Source organism: Protopterus annectens, chromosome 11.part0 (genome assembly GCF_019279795.1).
Source record: "Protopterus annectens isolate FY-2018-M chromosome 11.part0, PAN1.0, whole genome shotgun sequence".
Taxonomy (NCBI): domain Eukaryota; kingdom Metazoa; phylum Chordata; order Ceratodontiformes; family Protopteridae; genus Protopterus; species Protopterus annectens.
In genome coordinates, this window is record NC_056745.1 from 1,074,924,214 (window position 1) to 1,074,945,805 (window position 21,592).

Below are 21,592 nucleotides of genomic sequence, written 5' to 3' on the forward strand. Positions count from 1 at the left end.
TTCCATTATTTCTCTTTTAAGCATACTAAAGTTGCCAAGAAAACAGGGAAAGTTGAGTATCCAGAGTTGCAAGTTAATTATTTCGGGCAAGAAAAATAACAGGACTGTAATCTCGCAGCTGCCAAGGGCCACCACTCTAGCCAGATAGGGTGCCTTAGAAAGTGGTATATTTGCAACTTTTAAAATACGAATGCCCTGCTCCCTCTTGTTGAAAGAAAGGAAATCAGAAGAAGAAAGGGCTTTTGTAACCACTATGACCGCCTGCCATGTGAATTTAGCAGCCTTTATAAGTATGTTGAAGTAAGATTTTTGCTGTAGGGATTAGCTGGCACTCTGCCGAAGGTTTCTGGTAAGTGGATGCTATTAGAGAATGTCGGTGGCTTTGCTCTGGGTGCAACCAAGGAAATTAAAAGTATTAAAAGTAAAGGAATGTGCTTCTTGTCCGCACTCTTTGTCTTGTTTCCTAGGCTCGTTTCTATCTACAGCCTGTGAAAATAATAAGCTAGTCACCACCCTATTACTTTTTGACACTTGCAGTCAGAAGTTTTTGCACTCTAGCTCCGTCACCCACAAAAGGGTGTAAAACAGCATAAAAACAAAGAACATTAAAGCCAATCGTCCGGATAGGCTGGCCTTAGAACTTGGAACTTGGTTAACTATTAAACGTGGGAAGCGCCCTCTTGGGTCCCGCCCAAACACTATTTTTGTTTGAGGCACAGGTTCGCCACCCCCGCCCAGACAGTGGCACAGTTACAGGCGGTTTGTCCGGTGTTTGATTTACATTGTTCTAGGAGTGCGTATATTTCACATTCGCGCCATTCACAGTGTGTAAAACCAATTGTGCAGGATTTGGAGATGACCAGCCTCCACTTAGATATCCCCCATTCCAACTTGGTGTCGGCCCTCTTGTAAAGCGCAATCCCGGGACATTTACAGTCTTTGTTTTGAGCAGCTGATCTTTCTGGATTCAGATAAAGAGGGTGTCCGATGTTGCTCAGCTGTCCCCGATACATCGTGGGGAAACTAGGAAAAATCATAGTCACTTGACATGTGAAGTTGCTATTGATGATTAAGCAAAAGCTCCGGGATATGGACGTACTTCGGGAAGAAAAGTTTGTATTTTAAATATAATTAAAACCTTTCATGTTACCGGGATGCAGCGTGGTATGAATACTCTGTAAAGAAACGCAAAGGTAAGTAAAGTTTCTTCCGTCTGTATAATTTCGTTGTTACATACTTGGGAACCATCATGGATAGTCATGTTTTCTGTTAGTGCGTTGGCATTAGCCTTAACTTTTGCTCCTGTGTGTGTAGTAATGTTAAAGTCCTTTGTTCAGGTGTCTCTTTTTTTATATCAGGTGCTTACAAAGGGGGCGCGTCAAGAGTTATAGTGGCTCCAAAAGTTTGCAATTGCCAACTCTAGGAGATTTTTCACGTTTGTGTGTGTGTCACCTTTCTCGTCTGCCTGTTTTTTTTTTTTTTTTGTAGTGCTGTTCAGCCTAGGGGCACTGAAACTTAGGTTTTATGTTTCGTGTTCCAAAGTTTGTAAAATTCTCAGGTATTTCCAAATTCACATTTCACAGAGCTTTGCACTGTCATCTTACAGCCAGGCTCAGGCAGTGCTTATTCTAAATTAAAAGTAAATAACTGGAGTTGTTAGTACTGGTTGGTGTGATGATAGTACGCACGAGAATGTTGCTTTATTTTTGGCATAAAGGACATGTTGTGTAACTTTGTGAAATAGTATACATCCGTAACTTTTCATAAACTGCGTACCTAAGGGTGTTTCTACAGATGTAACTGTTTTATTTAACCCGATGAACATGAAGACTCCCCTCCCAAACAACAGACATCTTGACCTTATTTTAACTTTAGAATTTCAAATCTCAGCACCTCACAGAGAAACATGACAACTACTTTTGAGTTACATGTTTAGGATTTTGCTTGCATGGTTACGTTTCCTTTGCTTGCTGTCTCCTTCACTGTTAGCTGTTTGGCGTCAGATTAAGTCACAGGTAAATACACTTTGCCAGTACTTCATAAAACACCCACCCTTAAAACCGTGGTTGGGCAAAGCTCCAAACGTGCTGAAGCTGTTTCAGTGTGGATCAGAACTCGATGGGATTGCACAACTTTGTAGGGTTGCCACCTTTTCAAATGCCCAAAGTGGGACATTTGTGGTACAAACATCGGATTTTGCAGGCCGAAACATACCCACGGCCAGTACAAAGGACAGAACTTCACTTTTTTGCCTAAATAAAAGCTTATTATTGTAGCATTTTAATGGTTATTCTGTTTCTTATAACACTTAGTGTTTCAGATACAGAATAACTGTTTTATGCAGCTATTACATAAAATATAGGAAATAATTTTGTCCTAAAAATCTCAGGACATTTGCCATTTTTACAACTTTTTTGCAGGATACAACTCCCCAAAGAGGGACTGTCCCTCGCAAAGTGGGACAGGTGGTAACCCTACAACTTTGGCTTAACTTGTTGGGTTTGCCCAGAAAACACGTAGAGAGTGAGTCGGACTTTGCTTTAATTCGTATATGAGCATTAGTAGTTTTAAGGCGAAGGCATTGGGTAGCAGGTGTTTCTATACACAGGTAAATTATCTTATAGGTTCATAGGTTGGTACTGGGCTATCTGCCCGAAGGCATATATTAGCCCAGCCACGTTGTGCGGTATTCACCGCCCCTTTAGTAGTTCCCTAGACCCTTGTACTAGCAGCTAGTACCCTTGGCCCCTATCTAGTAGTGCTGTTGGTGTGAATCCCGGTGTGAACTTTCTGTTCTTGTCCCCCTTTTAACCCATAAACCAATGTAAACTGCCTCAGTGTGACCTAAAGTAGATAGTGCAAGTCAGCTATTTCTGAAATTTGTGAAATTTATGAAAATTACAAAAAAAGACATCATTTTTGTGAGAACTTCTTCTTCTTTTGGCTTTTCCCGGTTAGGGGTCACCACAGCAGATCACCTGTCCACTCATGATTGGCAGTGGAATTTTTACAGTGTCAAGTTGCCAGCCTGGCGCCCAACCTTCCACGGAAGGCACACATGCCTAGGGCCAATTTAGAGTGTCCAATCCACCTGCAGCATGTCTTTGGGATGTGGGAGGAAACCGGAGCAAACCCACACGACCACAGGGAGGACATGCAGTCTGCACAGAAGGCATCCCAGCTGGGGGTCAAACCAGAGAATCTCTTGCTGTGAGGCGACAATGCTAACCACTGCACTACCATGGCTGCCCCATCAGTTTTGTGAGAACATTCCTCCAAAAATAGGGACAATTAAGAAGTCTGTGACCAACATACAAGTCACACCAATAATTTAAAGAAACAGAAGACACATCTTACATCCCTCTTTTGCTGAAACCTAAATAAGTGACTTTGCCTGGTAGAATTTTGCAATACAATTCATTACATTCTACAGATTTACACTGTCACTTTGATAATACACATCTTTTTTTCATAATTTTTGTCACTTTCTGTTCGAGTCCATATTTCTACTGAGCTCTCAACTGTCCAGATTTTTGTCTTATATTGTTAGTCTGTTTTTTTTTTCTGGCAAGTTATTGGCAAATCATTGAGACATACATTTGAATTTCAGATTTCATACCCTTCAGAAAACACATGCTAATGCAAAACCTGTTATTGTATCAAATTTTCAAGTTTGTAAGAGCAATATTTAAAATTGTCCTTATTTTTCGGACTTTGTCCCCCCCCCCCCATTTTTTATGGCATTGTCCAGATTTATTGCTGTAAGAGGTTGAGCGGTATGGCTGGAATAGTTATGGGCTGTTTGATATTCAAATTGAATGATAATTATATGTCCAGATTTTTATCCAGATGTTTCTATTTTCAGGGGCCTTTGTTCCTGTTTTCAATGTGTTCAAGATGACAGCTGATGTTGCAAGAAAGAGTTATAGTGTTTTACCAGGATAAAGGTTTGTATTGTGTAGAAGTGCCATTATTATTGCAGTGTTTGGCATGAGAGATAGGTGCATTGTGGTTTAAAATTCATGTGTATGTAGAATGTTTATCACTTGGTAAAATCAGTTTGGGATTTCACAGTAGAAAAAAATACACAACAGTTCCAATGCAAAAGGTCAATTTATTGATGCTTGACATAATTTTTTTCTTTGCTTTCTATTTATAGTAAACTCTTACAATCTATCAGCATATGTAAAGTGTCACATTTTACAACATAATATGAGAGTGTTATATATTTTTCCAGTCAAAAATTAATTTTTACAGTAAATCCCAAATGCTTATATGGACAGCATGTGGTCAGCTGGCATATGTCATTCCAAAAGTTTAGCCAGTAATGAATTCCTATGTGCTATAGTCCAGAAATATTTCCACTTGTAATTTTATTTATATAATAAACAGAATGAGCGGGTGATTATTTCAGGAAAACAATAAATTAACTAAAGAAAGGTTTTCTCTTCACCGGATAGTGCACTGCACAGAACATCAACTTCTAAAAGGATGCAGTTGACTGAAAACTGGTAAGGCTGAGGTAGTAACCAGGTTACGGGTGTAGGACTACAGTCCCCATGTGGAAGTTGCAGGTGACCTACATTCTGCTTTAAGCATGTAAAATAGAGGAATGTCCATTTACAATGTTCTTATTACAACTCTGTGCATTCAGAATAGAATGTCTATTTTTTTTGGGGGGGGGGGTTGATGTCTGTCTTAAATTCAGTTGCACAGAACAAAGTATACAAAATATGGGCAACACAATGGGAGATACCTTCAGAATGTCATTTCTTTGCCAATGTATCAGTAAAGGTATTGCTTCTACAGTGATGAATTATGGGTGTTATAAAATGATTAAAGGTGAAATGGCTATAGCTCTTCTCTTGTTTTTATATACATTTATATTACACGCTTAGTTTATTGAGTTATAAAATGAAATTAAATATGGCATCTGCAAATTTATTTGTGCAGTTTAGTAAAAGACACAGGCATGCCGAATTGATGCTGAATACCTTCACCAATCAGTCTCTCTGTTTGCTTAATTGAGTGGATATCATCCATCAAAAGGCAGAACTTGAGTTCTGTGAAACTGAATGCTTGACACACAGCAGTAAGAAAGCCATTTACATTAATGTATAAGCAATGCTTTGGAAAAGAATTAAAACAACTTATTTCATGTCTTTAAGCACCTACTTTTTGTTACTTTTATAAAGTGCATAGTTTCTGTATTTTGAAAGATCTCAAATATAGTGTATGCGTGTTTGAGTGTTAGTTCATTTTCATATTAACTGGTATTTAAGTACATTATGCAAGCAGAAAAATAATCCAGGATTCCACAGCATGCCAGTCAGATTTTTCATGCGTAAGAAACTGATTGGTCAGTCAACTCTGAGACAGCAGCAAATACCTTGAGGTGTCAATACTTGAAGCAACACTGCACGAGTCAGCCGTTATCTTTACTGATATCTATTAACTCATAGCCATAAAATTTGTGATGCATTTGCTACATAACTAGTTTATCTATGATCTCTGTTACTTCCTTGCCTGAGCAGAAAGAAACTGCAATATTAAGTGACCCCCACAGTCAGGACTTAGGAAATTTTTTTTTCATTTTTTTATGAAGTAGCCCACAAAACTCTTGCAAGCTGTTTCAAACAATTACAACGCTCATTAATGTTACGTTGAGTTATGTTCATTTACCATTAAATATAGTTATGTGTGAATTTATATATTAAGGTGTTCGTTTGTGATTGCTTTATAAGCTGGACTTGTATTTTATATTCGCATATCATTATACAGCTTAGTGTAATAAATGACAATAGTCATCTTCCATACTTTTTACATTTTATTCTGCCTGTTTGGGTAAGTGCATATCAAATATCAAAAGTAAGGACTTTAGGTCCGTTGTTTGGAAAACTGGAACACTTAATAAAAAGAAAAAAAAAATCTTTCCAGCTCTCTTCATATTTACTTCCTGTTAATTTACAAAGCACAGAACTCATATGTTTTGAGAAATATGAGATGCAATTTGTCTGTGTTTTGAGCGTTTTTGATTTTGCAAGAACAAGCTATAAATAGAAATAGTTCTGAATTCCCTAGCATGTCAAGCATGATTTAAAAAGTAACAAGTCCCATTTTCTGGTAAAGAAGAATGTCAGTAAATGTTTTATAATATCCACAGGTGTAGCATTACAACATCAATGAGTCTGACAGCTTTACTGTTAGCAATAAATATGTAATGCATGCAGTTTACAAAGAATTGCTTTATTCACAGACACTTCAAAATGTTTCCTTCTGTCCTTATCTGGGTAGAAAACCTAATATGTATTTTGTTCACTTGTGCTAAGATCCCATGTCACTGCTGAAACAAGGTGATACATGTTCATGCAAATAGCACAATAAGAAATAATAAGCACAGGAACTCTTTACTAGACCTAATACAATGAATGAGATGCTGGAAGTTGTTAACGTACAAATGAAAGTACTCCACAGCAGTGGAAAAGGAGGATGACATTTCTAAATAGTTAAAATACTGGAAACAGAAATGTGTTTTCTATAAGATACAAAATGGGTGAATAGTAAGAAGCCAAATTCAAACCATTTTGGTGAGGAAATGCATTTGGTCTTTTTAATTAAATAATTCTTGATTGAAGCAATATTCTATAAGAAAAGCTTTATGGAAAAATAGTAGAAATAATATATCTGATACTGGGTATAATATTGTACAGTTACAGAGAACTGCAAGGAAAGTATTACATATGAGATTGTGAAATATTCATACATATGCAATAAGTGAAGAAAGAAGATTCGATTTCAGGAAAGTCACAGATAATGGTTGTTACATATGGGCTGTCAGTTTTAGCTGTCCATCAGAAAAACAGAGGAAGGAGAAAAATTATAACAAATCAGATTGTGAAAGTAATACGAAATGTTAAAATATGCAGGAATAAATAGTTTGATATTGTTGGAGTAATGTATAAGTACTCAGATACAGAAACATCTGTAAATTGCATTTTTGGAAGTGAAGAAATAAGTGTTACAGAAGGTAAATATGTAAATACTAGGCTTTCATGCCATTATGATACATGTTATGTACACATGGAATAATAAAATGCAGTTCTGGAAAATTCATCTATATGATGGATCAAGGGAAACAAAGGAATAAGGATTAAAAGATCTATATTTTCTGCATTAAGGGAGTATCATCTGAACATGAGACCATTGCATGGAAACTGAAAAGAATTCTGGCAATATTAAAGTAAAATAAGAATGTAAAACATTAATGGAAATAAAGATTTTAAAGTAGCAGGGTACAGGACAAATATAGTATTGTATATGTATTGTACTATGTATACAATCAGTAAAAAATGCAGAAAAATGTAATAGTCCAAAAATCTTATGAATTATTGTAGAAACTCAGAAGAAATGAAAAGTATAGTACAGTAACATATAAGTCAGTGGTGCGGTAGGATGGTATGAACTTTTCCAAGGCATTTGAGTTGGTCATGTGAACAAGCTGCTGGAGTCAGCGGGGCAAAGGGGGCTGCCACACCAGGCACAAAGGTTTAGGGGGTGTGGTCATCAGAAAAAGATGATGATTCGTTGGTAGGGCAGGTGCATTTGTGGTCATGACTAAAATGATTTAGAATTTCATGCATGGTATAATTTGTATAATCTGTAGCAAATAGCTACTGAATTGACATTTCAGTTTTGTTTAATAAACAGTTTAAATATATAAGTGTATAAATGCTTCTCTGATATTTGAACTTCCGGTCTTTCACACAGAGTGAGTAAAACATGTTTTGCACCCATTTATGAGCACAGACATCTCAAAAGTAATAATTTAGTTTTCTCAAAAGCTGGTATTTGAAAAGAAAAGCATGAAGCAGTTTTAAAGACAAAAGTGAAGCTAAATCAGAGACAATAGCTGTAAATTATGTACCCACACGCAAATTGTTTATGCAATAGCCATATTTTTGGTAAAATGAAGTACTTAGGGGTATGAATTAAAAAGGATTCTGTTGTGGCAGCTAAGGATATATGGGAAGAGACTAAACAAAAGATAATAGAAAATTGAGAAACTGGAAACTCTATTGTATGGATGTGCATAGCAAGATACAAGCAGTTAAAATGTTTTTAGTCCCTTTAGTTTTATGCACGTCAGACATATTTTTATTAACCAGAGGAGAAGTTGTGGATATCAATTAATAAAGAGATGATGGATTTTATCTGGGAGGAGAAGACTGCAAGAGTCAAGTGGGATAAGCTGATTCTTCCAATCGAACAAGGTGGTCTGGGATTATCTGATTTGAAGGGGTATCTCAGGGCTACACAGTTAAGGCTCCGATACATAGCACAAGCAGAAACTTATAATTCAAAGTGAAAACCAATGATGATGAAACAGAGGGGAAGCTCAATAAACAAGGAGAAACTGGGATTTTGGATGCCGATCCTTAAGGAAAATAACAATAACCATACAGAATCTGACTGATATCAAAGATTGAAACAATACTAATTTCATGAACTTTAATCATACTTTGACTTAGGAATGGGGCCCATTCCTGTCATGGTATTAGAAACTCAAAACATTTGGAGAAATTAAAGAAGTGAAAAAATATTATATTTATAAAGTAGAAGAAAGTATTCTAAGAACTAAGCCAGCATGGGAATGGAGAAAAAAGATTCTACCGATAGGGTAGACTGCAATTAGGGATACAGACAATAAGCAAGAAGGTGCTTGAATTTATTGGAGAAAACTGGTAACATAACAAAGGTATTGGGAGCAAATAACTAGAAAGTGAAAGGTAATAGAATGGGAAGAGGCCAAGAATTTATTTGGACTGCAGGCTAGAGATGGCCTTCCATATCAAGGATTGATATAAGAGTATAGGCAAAAAAAGAAGTGGGGGGGGGAGCCCTAAGTGAAAGACCAGCGCTAGTAGAGTTTTTAGTAGAATCTAGAACTATAGTTGCTGTTAAAAATTAATAATTAGTAGAGCATGTAAAATATTGTATGATAACTATAAGAATCAATCAGGGGAAGTTGGAAAAAATTGGGAAGAGGCTGGATAAGCAATTCACAAAGAAACAATAGGGGGATATATGTATGTCTCCCAAATATGCAACAAAGTCTAGAATATTTACTCCAAGTAGACTCCAAAGAATTTTTCCTCATGTAGATAGCGAATGTTGGAGGTGTGATGAGGAAGAAAGAGGTAATTTGGAACATATGTTCTCAGAGTGTAATAAGTTGGCGGATTTAAAAAAAAAGCCTACAGACTACTCTATTATAAATGATGGGTGAGCAAATTGGTATAACTAAGGAAATGATTTTTGAGCTGTGATACAGAATCAGAACTGTCTGGGCATAGTAAGGCCTTGCCTAGTCTAATTATGGTGGCTGCCAAAAAGCAATTACCAGAAAATGAAAATCAAAGTCTAAACTAGCTGTACTAGAAACAATGAATATAGTAACAAAGATAAAACATCTGGAAATTAGATCTTTAGAAAAATATAGGAGCAAATTACATAGAAAAAAATGGAAATTGTGGAAACAATACATGCAGATGAAGAGTGAGGTTTAAAAGAAGTCAGGATTTGAATGAGCTATGTAAAATTGACAGTGACTGATTACAAGTGATAAATAATGCTTGCAACTAAAGCTATGTCAATATGGTTTGATTTTATCTATTTAAGTGTACGATTGCCTATGTCATAAGTGATAATTTAATACAGATGTTTCTTGTTTAATAAAAAGTGTATCTGTAAGAATACATCACAAAACTTAACAATTTTAAAGAAAAGGAATCATCCTGTCTAATATACTTTTAATAGAGAGTTAACTAACATCATCACAGCAAACACTAACAGTAATTCCAATTGTTTTTTTATGTAATGTCAGCTCCCTGTATATAAAAAAGGAGATGATAACAGCAGGCCTGAGTTGGCAAAAGCTTTTTCAGAGAAATGTGATGTTGGTACAGGTATCTTGTTTAGTAAAAATTGAGAGAAGAATCCAGAAAGCAGTGGTAGATAGTAGAACTGCTGTTTCTTTTGGTTTCGGGCATGAACTTTCTTACTTCCTCCTATAAAATCTGACCATTCGGGGGAAGGAAAGATGCTGCTATACATTTTTTCCTTGTTTACTGTTCCCCAGGTATCACTATTTGAATCATCCTAGGGTTCTGCTTTTTGCAGTATATAAATTTGAAGAGCCTCAACAGTAAGACTGGAAAAGAAATAAAAATGTAAAATGGTACCATGAAGGTGCAATAGTATGAAGATTTTCAAAAAATAAGTACTTAATCTTTGTAGAGAAAAAAAAAAACGCAAAAATGTCATGACAGGTTTCCCCTTCCTTAGATAAAGTCCATTGTGAAAGGATTTAGAATACTTCAAAGCATCTCACAAAGAATTTTACTGAGATAAGTAACTTCTGCTTGTGATTTTTAGTAGTCGTTTGTTATTATTCTAGAGGAGTAAGATCCACATGATCACAGCTGGCACAAGAATGTCGAACATTGAAAAAAAAAAACACTCACTCAGCACAAAGTACTCAAAATATTATCTGTAAGAATGTAACTTGTGAAGATGGTGGTCTAAGGCATGTCTGACTCTTGTTTGTGTCTTTCGGCTTTTCCCGGTTAGGGGTCGCCACAGCGGAACTCCGGTCCGCTAATGATTGGTAGTGGATTTTTACGTACCGGGTTACCAGCCCTGACGCACAACCTTCAACGAAGGCACGCCCCATTCATGTATGCCTCCGCACAGAAGACGCTCTAGCTGAGAATTGAATGGAACAACGTCTTGCTATGAGGCGACAATGCTACCGCAGCACCACCACTGCTAAGACATGTCTGACTCTAAACTATTTCTGTGTCACATAATTATTTCTCATATGGGTTCCATTCCCTTCATTTTTTCTGCACACGTTTTTTTCCTATCTGAGCAAAAATCTGATATATTAATTTACTGCTGTGAAATCTAAGTGACATCAACTGGTGATGTCTTTTAGAAGCAACAATTACGCTTTGAAGTACAGCTGAAGCAAACCTCAGCAGTTAGGTGGCTGTAAGCATGGAGAAAGGGTTTAGTAGAAATTGCATACTCAGGTACTAAAGTAAGAGGAAACATACATACCTTGGTATTATCAAACACAGGGCACAGATATGTTCATGCAGTTGCTCATTATGTTCAGTCCGCTGCCATGAAGTACTGATTCATAGATATGAATTCCAGTACTCCATGGTGATATGCAACAGTCTTACCATGTTCTCAAATGCATACAGGAGCAAATAGTCCACCACTGTGTATTATGTGGACCTGGACTGTTAACAAGGGGATTTATTATGTAATATTCCAGTACCACACAGCATAGTGAAGTAATACAGCTTAATAATGTATACTACACCTTACCAAGCAGCTATGTATAGCTAACTGGTAAGGTATATAATACCTGACTAAGCTAACTTTCCCTGTTGTATTGTGTTCTGCTGTTATTCCTAGAATGTGTAGAAATGTTTTAAGTTCTTTGGTATGATACAGAATGAGTGTCATTATCATTTTATGGTAATAAGAAGATCTCCTGTGTAAGCTGTGTGGAGCAAGTAAGGTTGTGGTAACATGTTTGCCTGCATCACAAGATACACTTTTGCTAGTATTTTTTTTTCCTTCATTGGCAACTTTTACTTTGGCATATTAGCACTGGTATGGTACCATACTGTATTGCTGAGAGGCATATCAGCAGAGAAGGTGGATCACTACGCTATAGAGTGGTGTACCCTCTGTTTATATGTATCTAGATTCCCATAATTTACTGCTTTGGGGACAGCCTGTACATACATGGTGCACCTTTTGTGAATCACACATGATCCTGGGGAGATGTAACTTGCATGTGTGTTGTATGGATGGAGTGCTTTGTGAACAAAGTGAGGCAAGATCACAGTGTATTTCCCCATTTTGTTCATGCCTTTCTGAAGTACAAAGGATGTTAACGCATACCTGTACTGCAAATAAGCCCTACTCCATGGTGCACAATGGCTTATGAATAGCTTTGATTGTCTTTTGTGAATGTTCTTGAGAGGCCACCCCATTAGATATGGTTCTAAAGTAAGGTTCTGCTATTGTCATCATCAAAGGTAATATGTGTAGTGCATTGCAGTGAATTGCCACTGTTTTCCTTATTTCTGAAGTTGTCAGTTCTGATCTTTACTAAGGAAATTACAGGTACAATGGCCTGGTTTACATCTGTGCTGTAAAACCTGTTAAGATAAAGAAAAAATGAAAGTTAGATAACAGTTGTGTGTCCAGATGAGCCAGGGTACTTTGAATTTCCTAGAATATTGGGAAGGAAAGTATATACTATTGTGAATTACAGATGACTGGATTCCAATAATAAATATATTTATTAGAAGTATGCATAAAATAATTCAACAGGTGACATCCTTAGTCAAGCATGGCAGAGGGCATAGTATCAATTGCTAATGCTCTTCTTGGACAGACGTGTCTGGTATGCATTTGTAAGTCTCACTGACTCGTGCATCACAACATCCCATGTTATGCTCAAGAAGATCAGAACTGGCCAATTAAATTATGATTTTTATCTTGTTCTTCTGGTACATACTATACTACCTTAACACGATCCAGTCACACAAGTAATAAAATGAAAAACATACAACCTGCTTCTTGGAATGACAGTAGAAAATGCAGTCATTACAGCATGTGCAGATAAATAAATCTGGTGCACTACTTGTGTTCAGGGTGAGATACTTGTGTAAATTGTGATATGTACAACTTTCAATTATAAATAGACAAAACAATATGATACGATTTTAGGTATACATTATCAAAGTAGTTCTAAATTCCTTTATCCAGATTCTAGTTAAGAAGAGGAATTAACCTACAGCTAAACACAATGCAGAGGAGAAAACTACATAAGAATGAAGGGAATGTGGATTCTTCCCCATGTAACATGAAATCAGGAAATACAAAGAACACAGCTTAAATGCTTCTATGCAATAAAGAATCACTGTATGTAAATAATTTTATTTATAAAGATAGAAAATGTACCAGTAGTATGTTTGTACAAATATGAACCCTATGGAAAATGTACGGGTAGAGTATGTTTGTTCAATTCTGAACTGCTACTTAGATGCTGAAATATGTCTCACCTTAATGATCCTCGGCCATAGCAAGTAGCAACAGTTCTTCTATGTAGAATGTACTGCAATGATCTCTGTTACCTAGATACAGCTGTAACTGCCAAACAAATCGCACAGCTTATTTCTTCTTTTCTTTCCAAGTACATACTGTGACACATGATAAACCCGTTTGCGCTTTGCAGAGGTATACTTTTTAACTGGATCTTTTTGCAGTAGAGAATTTAATGATTTTGCATATGTTAGCTTGTCATTTCAGTGACAATGGAAACTGCTGTATTGTTTTGCACCTCTGGTCCACATTTTTGATGTTCTCTTTAATTTGGGGGTTTCTTGTTTTGCAAAATATGTTAAGGAGTCTCTTCCTTTTTATATTATTTATTAATGCTTGTTCACCACCACGAGTTAGCTTTTAAAGTTCCCTATTTGTTTGACTCTATTTGGAACTCCCAAATTAATAAATTTGTCTAAGTGTGTGTAGAGCTTATCTGCATCAACTCTTTGCAATTTCAACATTATGGGTGATACCATTTTGCTCAGTTGGAGACTTCATCCTAGAATTGTACAGGATTTTTACATTAGAAGTCCTTGAATTCTGTGATATTTGCTTCTGATTGCTTGGAATTTTAAATGTTGATGTAGAAGGTTACTAATTTGTGGTCTGACTTGACCACTGAGGGGATATCTTGTGGCTGGTACATATAGACACTATGCTTGTTAGGACCACATCAAGTTTATTTTGTCCATTAATTAGCTCTTTAACAATCTGTTCCAGGGAGTTCTTGTTTATACAGAATAAGAATTTTTGCACATATCCTACATTGCTCTTATATGTACCCCCAGTTTATCAATGGGTAATACATACTTATAGGGAGTTCATCCAGAATATTTAGGAATGTTATGTGATTTTCTAAGGACATAGTGGGAATCCAGTAGTATGTTATGATCTAATAGCCGTATCTGCTATGATTTCGTAGCCTGATCCTATCTATTGTGATTTGAATCTCTGTAAGTTCAGCTTGTGAGTTTCCAGGTATCTGTCTCAAGGTAATGCGGTCTCTAACAAATATAAATACACCATCACAGTTTCCACTAAGTCTAAAACAGTGTTAATAAGCAAAAAAAAAAAACAAAAAAACAGGAGGGAGTGCTCTCTGGGCACTTAAACCAGGTATTTGTAGCATCACATATGTAGAGGTACTCCTATTGCAGAAAGGCCTCAAAGTATGTCAGTTTGCTGTTGAGATTTTGAAGTGCACCTTGATGTGACCAAATGGTTGGTTTGCTTTGAAAGTTGACCCTTCCTAAAAAGGGCACAATAGGGTCAGCAAACCCTTTTGCCCATTTGTGGAAAGGGTGTAATGAGAGGTACAAACCATCCTTTGTGAAGCAGGTGTGGTTGTCAAGCATCTCATCCCATTCCATTCTGGCACATACTAGATCCCGTTAGAATGCCAACGGGCATTTAACTAATTACTGAAGACAATCATCTTTTTTTTTGTATACTTTGCCATTGATCTTGGTGAAGGAAAGATTCTACTTAATACTAGAGTCTTTCCTGCATTTGTGACATGCATGGAGAACTCTGTCATGTCTCTCTGCATACCCTTCAGGGTTTTGTGTGCCAGGTCATTTACTACAACATGGACCACCACCATGTCATAATCCCAATTATCTGGTTTAAGGGTCTTCAAGCCTTTGTAATGTTGGCAATCTTGATTCCTGAGAGACAATTCAATGTCACCCTCCTTTTGTTCAGTCTTGTGAGTGTGGAATCATTGTGGCTAACTATGAAGTCACCATCACTAATACATTTCTGTTTAAGAATCACAGGCCTAAAGCAGATGCCCTATGCTGACCATCTAAAAAAACTCCAGCTATACTCTGTGGCATATTGTCTACTCAGAGGCAATCTTTGCTTAACATACAAGGCCATGTCAAACCTGAGCTGTTGGACATGCTACATTTAAAGAAATCCCAATCTCTCGGAGCCACACACTCTGGGGATCTAAACCTTGTCATCACAATGAACAAAACATGCTGGAGGGATAGGTTCCTGACCCAGAGACTCCCCATACTCTGGAATAGACTGCCCATACATGTCAAGCAGAGTGCCTCCTTGGCCCTCTTCAAAAGGAACCTTGACGATTGGATGGGAGATAGGAAATTCGCCCCAGAGATCATGTCAGTCACCCTGCTAGACAGGGGTCCAGGGAAGTAAGTATTGTGGCAAGAAATATCCAGGGAATTGTTATGGCTAGGCTTGTATAGGTCCTAGGGCCAAATAGCCTAGTACCAACCTATGAACCTATGGTGTAATGGATTTAGGATATGCTATTTCCTGGTGACTTCCAGCTGTGTTATCACCAATCATTGTTACAGTGCTTGGTTTATATTGGGCCTTGCTGCTGCTAAGTCACTGAAGCATGAGCAAGGATGGTTTAATGCTTCAACAAATAGTAATTTAGTGTGGATATGTATTGTTATGCATGGGTATGTGTGGTATGTATGGGTGTGTATGGTATCTATGTGTATGTATAGGTATGTATGGTATGTGTGGGTATATATGGGTATGTATTGCATGTATGGGTGTGTATAGGTATGATTGATATGTATGGGCATGTTTGGTATGTATGAGCATGTATGATATGTGTGGATATGTACGTGTATGTATGGTATCTACAGGCATGTATGATATGTATGGGTAATGTATGTATGGTATGTATGGGTACATATGGTATTTATGGGTGTGTATGATATGTATGAGTGTGTATGGTATGTATAGGTATGTATGGGTATGTATGGGCATGTATGGGCCTGTATGGTATATTCATTTATTATTTATTTACTTAATAGAGAAAATGCAAAAAAAAAATCAAATTCATTAAATAAGAAATCTGAAAATTATACATTTTAAAAATAATCAACAAGGCAGAGAGATATGCTAAATATGTTACAAAGGGAACAATGACAAAAAGTAAAGTAAAACACTATACAGAGTTCTGGAGAGTGCCCTTTTTGCAATTCACAGTTGCAACAAGTAAAAAGTCAAGGGTTTAGTTCAACTGTAAATATAAAGGGGAGAGAGGTTAGGGTAGGTTAGCATAAATGGGGAGGTGCTGATTGGAAAAGTGTATGTAAAGTGGTTGAGAGGGTAGGATAGCCAGGCGAAGTTGAGGAAGAGGAAGTGGAACTGGGTAGACAGTCTGTACAGACAGAGGTGGAGAAAAGTAGACAAAATTTATGTTCGCCCTGGGGTACAGCATGAGCAGAGCCATGAGTTTGATAGGTGACCTTTCAGAAGATACTTGAAGGAAGGATAGTAGGTTACAGTTCTAATAGCCTGTGGAATAGAATTCCATTTTTTTGGGAACAGAGTAGCAGTAAAGGCTATTTCTATTGCTTTTTGTGGTTTATAGATGTCGAGAAGTTGTTTGCCATTAGAACAAAGGTGTTTGTGTGAAAGGAAGGAAGAATAGAGTTTAGTGAAGAACTGGCATGGGTTTTATAAATGATGATATGGGCAGTAGTTAGTTGTATGAAGTCCAGATAGAGAGGTAGTTCATTCCAGTTCAAACTTTTATGTGTATAGTGTTGTTCATTGGCAGCAAATTTAGCAACTTTGTTGTAGCATATTTCAGCTTTAGTTTTAGGATCATAGGAGGTTATGAGGCTAATGGCCCTGGGGCCCTTACAAGCCTAGCCAAGAGTTTATCCCCAAAAAGAAATCTCCGTCAGCACCTGTCACCCCTGTCAATGAGTGGCACAGGTTTGTGTCTTGCAGAAAATCATTGGAGTCCTACAGATGTTATATATTAAGGGGCTTTTGCCCCCACTTTAAAATAATTGTATGTATCTCTACTTCCTAGTCAGTTTATATGTCTTTGCATAAAAGATCTAGAGGTTACATCGGTGAATCTTATTAACGTGCAAAACACTGTGAAGCTTGTTTCCCCTTTGGGAATTATTGTTTGGTGCTGTTTGAATGCTAATGTAAAGGACTCAAAGGTAACTTTACATGTTTGGAATTTACATGTTACCAAAGATGGGCATAAGTGAAAAGATGTTAACTATGCACTTTATGTAGTAGACTTAAACTTTTTATTCATAATAAATATGTTTAAATAGTTGTACAAAATAGCCATTAACCTCCCTGTTTAGTGAATGGGCTTGTTAAAATGGTTAGTTGTGTCATAATGAAAGCCAGCCCCAATTCTTAGCATATTTCTGAAGTAATCATTATGGTACATTGTTTATTTATTTATCATCTGTAAATATGTAAGTGTACTGATCTGGACACTTTTCAGGCATGACTTTGTTTGGATGCATCAAATGACTCATTGAATGAATCACATCTTCTGAAAATAGTTATCCCAACATTGGATAATTGCTGAAACATAGCAGTTTTTTTGAGTTTACTACTGGTTAACTGTTCTGCAGTCTGTACAACAGCAAAGCCCTTCTCTAGATTCTCATGAAGTTAAGGACAGTTATAGTATATATATGAGAAGAATTAAACCAGCAACAGATATGTTCAGTCTCAGATGTGGAAAATGTTTAGGTAGACAGCAAAATAGGACCCACACGTTGTTACAGAGTGACACCTCCAGCAAAGTTACTAAGTTTAAATGTATGAATGCCAGCTATAATTTTCAGTGGTTCTGTCATACAGTTATTGAACTAGACTGTCTATCACTGAATAATAAATTATCATGTTTTGATAAGAACATAGAATAGATAACCCATTCAAAGAACATTTTGAAGCCTACAAAAACATCACCAGTTAGAATATCCTTTTCCATGGTGGTATACATAATACCAGTTACAAAGTGGGTTGATAGCATATTGAAACTCCATCTGAAACCATGTTGACTGCTGGTTTAATTTCTCCAATTCTTTTGAGTTACCAGTACTATGATGGGAATGAACCCCATTCCTAAGTCAAAGTATGTTTAAAGTTCAAGAAAATAGGTATTGTTTAAATCTTTGATGTTAGCCAGAAGTGCTCTTTGCAGCACCCACAATGTGCCCAGAAATGACTCCTCCTGCAATTCATACAATGTACATGTATCAGTAACATAACTAAGTACAGTTTTAAATTCTTTTTTATAAGATCCATTGCTCCTACTACTATTGGAACTATCTGGGTATCCTTCTTCCACATTGCCTTTGTTTCTGCCTGTAAATCATAGTATTTTTGACTTTGTGTCTCCTTACCAGCTTGTATCCTTACCAGCTTGAAGGTATCTTTTAACATATACCTGCAAGCTGGTAAAGCTAGGGGCACCATATAAGAGTGAAGGAAGGAGATTTAAGTAGCTAGTAAGAACATTTTTATTTCCATAAAGCATTCCAAACCTTAGGCAAGTTTGTTTATATTATTTTCAGTGTGGAGTTCAAATTTGAGGTTGTCATTAATTGTCACACCAAACAGTTTTGTATGGGATACAGTTTCAATCTCTATTGTTAAGTGATAATATTTTGAAGCTGGATTTGTCGTTCAGGTGTGCTTATGCAGGAATAGGAGTAGTTTTTTTTTTTTTTGGGGGGGGGGTTTGAGTAATAATTGCACACTGTAAAGCCAGTTTTCAACAGAGCTGAAAGCTTCTTGTGTGATTTCAAGAAGATGCCCTAGAGTGTCAGATGAGCATATTAATATCAAATCATCACCATACTGTGTAAGTGATGCTTGCCTAGAAGAGCTATAAAGGTCATTAATGAAAATTTTAAAGAGAAGTGGACCAAGAATTGAGCTTTGGGGTACACCGGTAGTTATGGGGATGTAAGGAGAGAAAGTATGTTGTCATCTAACAGTTTGCTGTCTGTAAGAGAGGTAGTTTTTAAACTGCTGAACTGAAGGAGGAGGTAGACCAAGATGGTGCTTTGTTGAAGGACTTTACTATGTGAGATGGTATCAAAGACATTGGACAGATCTATAAATAAGGAAGAGATAAGTTCACCAGAGTCCCTTTTCTTGTTTGTATTATCTAAAAAGGATACTAGTGATGTAGTTGTACTATGGCCAGGGTGGAATCCATGTTGAGTACTAGTTAACAGCTGTTCTGAGAGGAGATGGTGAAGAAGCAGTGTGGATACACTTCTCTAGGATTTGTGAGAGAGGGAGAGAATTGCAATAGGATGGAAGTTAGATACCTTTGTAGAGTTTCCTCCCTTGTGCAGTGGGATGATGTATGATCTTTTTTTAAATGGCTGGGACGTAAGATTCCTGTGTGGATCTATTGATTAAGGTAGCTACCGGGTAGGATATGGCTTCTGCTACCATCTTGAGTTATTTAGGTGGGATGTTGTTGGCACCTGTGGAGCTGATATAAGGTAAAATTGTTAGCATATGTGGCTAAGGATTGTTTGGATTCAAATTTATGGAGATTAATATGGTATGTTATGGGTTTGTGTAGAGGAGGGCGATGTAGTATTGGATAGGGCAGCGATGTTCTCTATAAAGTATTTATTAAAGGTAGTCACTTTTTTAAGGGGGGGCAGGTTTGAGGGTGATATGGATCTTTTTTGAGCCAGGACTGTGTGTATAAATAGAGGACTAGAATTTTTTGGACCATTTTTATGAATAAGTTGTAGTTTATGAGAGTATTGTTTCTTATCTTTGTATATTTGTTTTTTAGCTTGATTACAAAGTTCCCTGCGTTGCTGATTTTTTTTTTTTTTATGATTTAGATCAGCTCTGAGCCCTTTCTTATTTGCAATGGTGATGGACAGGTTGACAGACAAGATCAAACAGGAGTCTCCATGGACTATGATGTTTGCAGATGACATTGTGATTTGTAGTGAGAGTAGGAAACAGGTGGAGGAGACCCAGGAGAGGTGGAGATATGCTCTAGAGAGAAGAGGAATGAAGGTCAGCAGGGCTAAGACGGAATATATGTGTGCGAATGAGAGGGAGGATAGAGAAATGGTGAGGATACAAGGAGTAGAGGTGGTGAAGGTGGATGAGTTTAAATAATTGGGATCAACAGTCCAAAGTATGGAAGAGAGGTGAAGAAGAAAGTACAAGCAGGATGGAGTGGGTGGGGAAGAGTGTCAGGAGTGATTTGTGACAGACGAACCAATAAGAGTGAAAGGGAAGGTCTACAAGAGGGTAGTGAGACCAGCTATGTTATATGAGTTTGAGACAGTGGCATTGACAAAAAGACAGGAGTCAGAGCTAGACGTGGCAGAGTTAAAGATGTTAAGATTTGCATTGGGTGTGACAAGGATGGACAGGATTAGGAATAAGTATATTAGAGGGTCAGCCCAGGTTGGAAGGTTTGGAAACAAAGCCAGAAAGGCAAGATTACATTGGTTTGGACATGTGCTGAAGAGGGATGCAGAGTATATTATGAAAAAGATGTTAAGGATGAAGCTGCCAGGTAACAGGAAAAGAGGAAGGCCTAAGATAAGGTTTATGGATGTGGTGAGAGAGGACATGCAGGTGGTTTATGTGACAGAGCAAGATGCAGAGGACAGGAAGAAATGGAACAGTTGATCCGCTGTGGCGTCCCCGAATGGGACCAGCTGAACGAAGAAGAAGCTACTCTCTCCAATTCTTGTCTCTGGTATGCATAATGTTAAAGTATTGATTCAAAGTAAAATAATAAATATAGATACATTTTGGTTCAAGCACCAAAAGACAGCAAGTAGTAAATATTTTGGCCTAGATTATCTGTTTTGGTACAGATTAGCTATGAGATCAGTTCAGAAGTGCAACATTCTGCCACTGCTTTACTTTGTGAATTAAGCAGCTCTGACTGGATTAACTATGGTTCCTAAGAGAGAGAAACTGAAATAGACTGCGTTGTTGAATATGGTGTTGCACAGCTCTGCACGGAGCACAGATAAACTGACAAGATAAAGTGAAAGAACCAGTAAAAGCAGTTAGAACACTAACCAAGAATGTCCACCCAGCAGAATCAGCAGCAAACTGTCCTCTTCCATAGGATAACTACTACTGTCTTCAGTAAGCTAACACCTTGATTAGAAAACAACTCAAACTATAATTTAATGTTAAAGTGTGTGTGTGTGTGTGTGTGTGTGTGTGTGTGTGTGTGTGTGTGTGTGTGTGTGTGTGCGCACGTGCGACACAGTTAAAACCAAACTATTAACAACTTCAGGCAAAACAAACTATTAACTGCAAATTAATGTAATAGTAGGGAAAAGAGTGAAAAGGTATAGGAAGAACATTCAGTTTAATAAAATGGAGATGCAATCTAATAGAATAACAGCCTGACAACAATTATGAAGACAATATAAGCAGCTTTAGTCAAAATAACCATAAAAGTGATAAATAGTAAAAATAAGATATAAGTACAGAAAATGCTAGATTAATTTAAAAGCAATGCTTTTTTTCCTCCAGAGGTTTGAGCTTAGGACACCAGAAAATCTCTTCTTAGCATGTTTACTACCAGCACAGCTCTCTTGAAGTCTTTGGAAAGTACACCAAG

General features: G+C 37.1%; 1 protein-coding gene across 2 annotated transcripts in view; it reads left to right on the forward strand.

Annotated features, from left to right (window-relative positions):
- Positions 1-387: 387 nt before the first annotated feature.
- The window catches only part of RASSF9 (Ras association domain family member 9), a 114,105-nt gene continuing 92,900 nt past the window's right edge, over positions 388-21,592 (forward strand). The window contains exons 1-2 of one of the 2 annotated variants that reach the window (XM_044088430.1): positions 388-1,193; positions 3,866-3,947. The gene's annotated coding sequence lies outside the window, so the exon portion shown is untranslated. The remainder of the gene's footprint in view (positions 1,194-3,865; positions 3,948-21,592) is intronic. The other variant, XM_044088429.1, reaches the window with a different exon arrangement.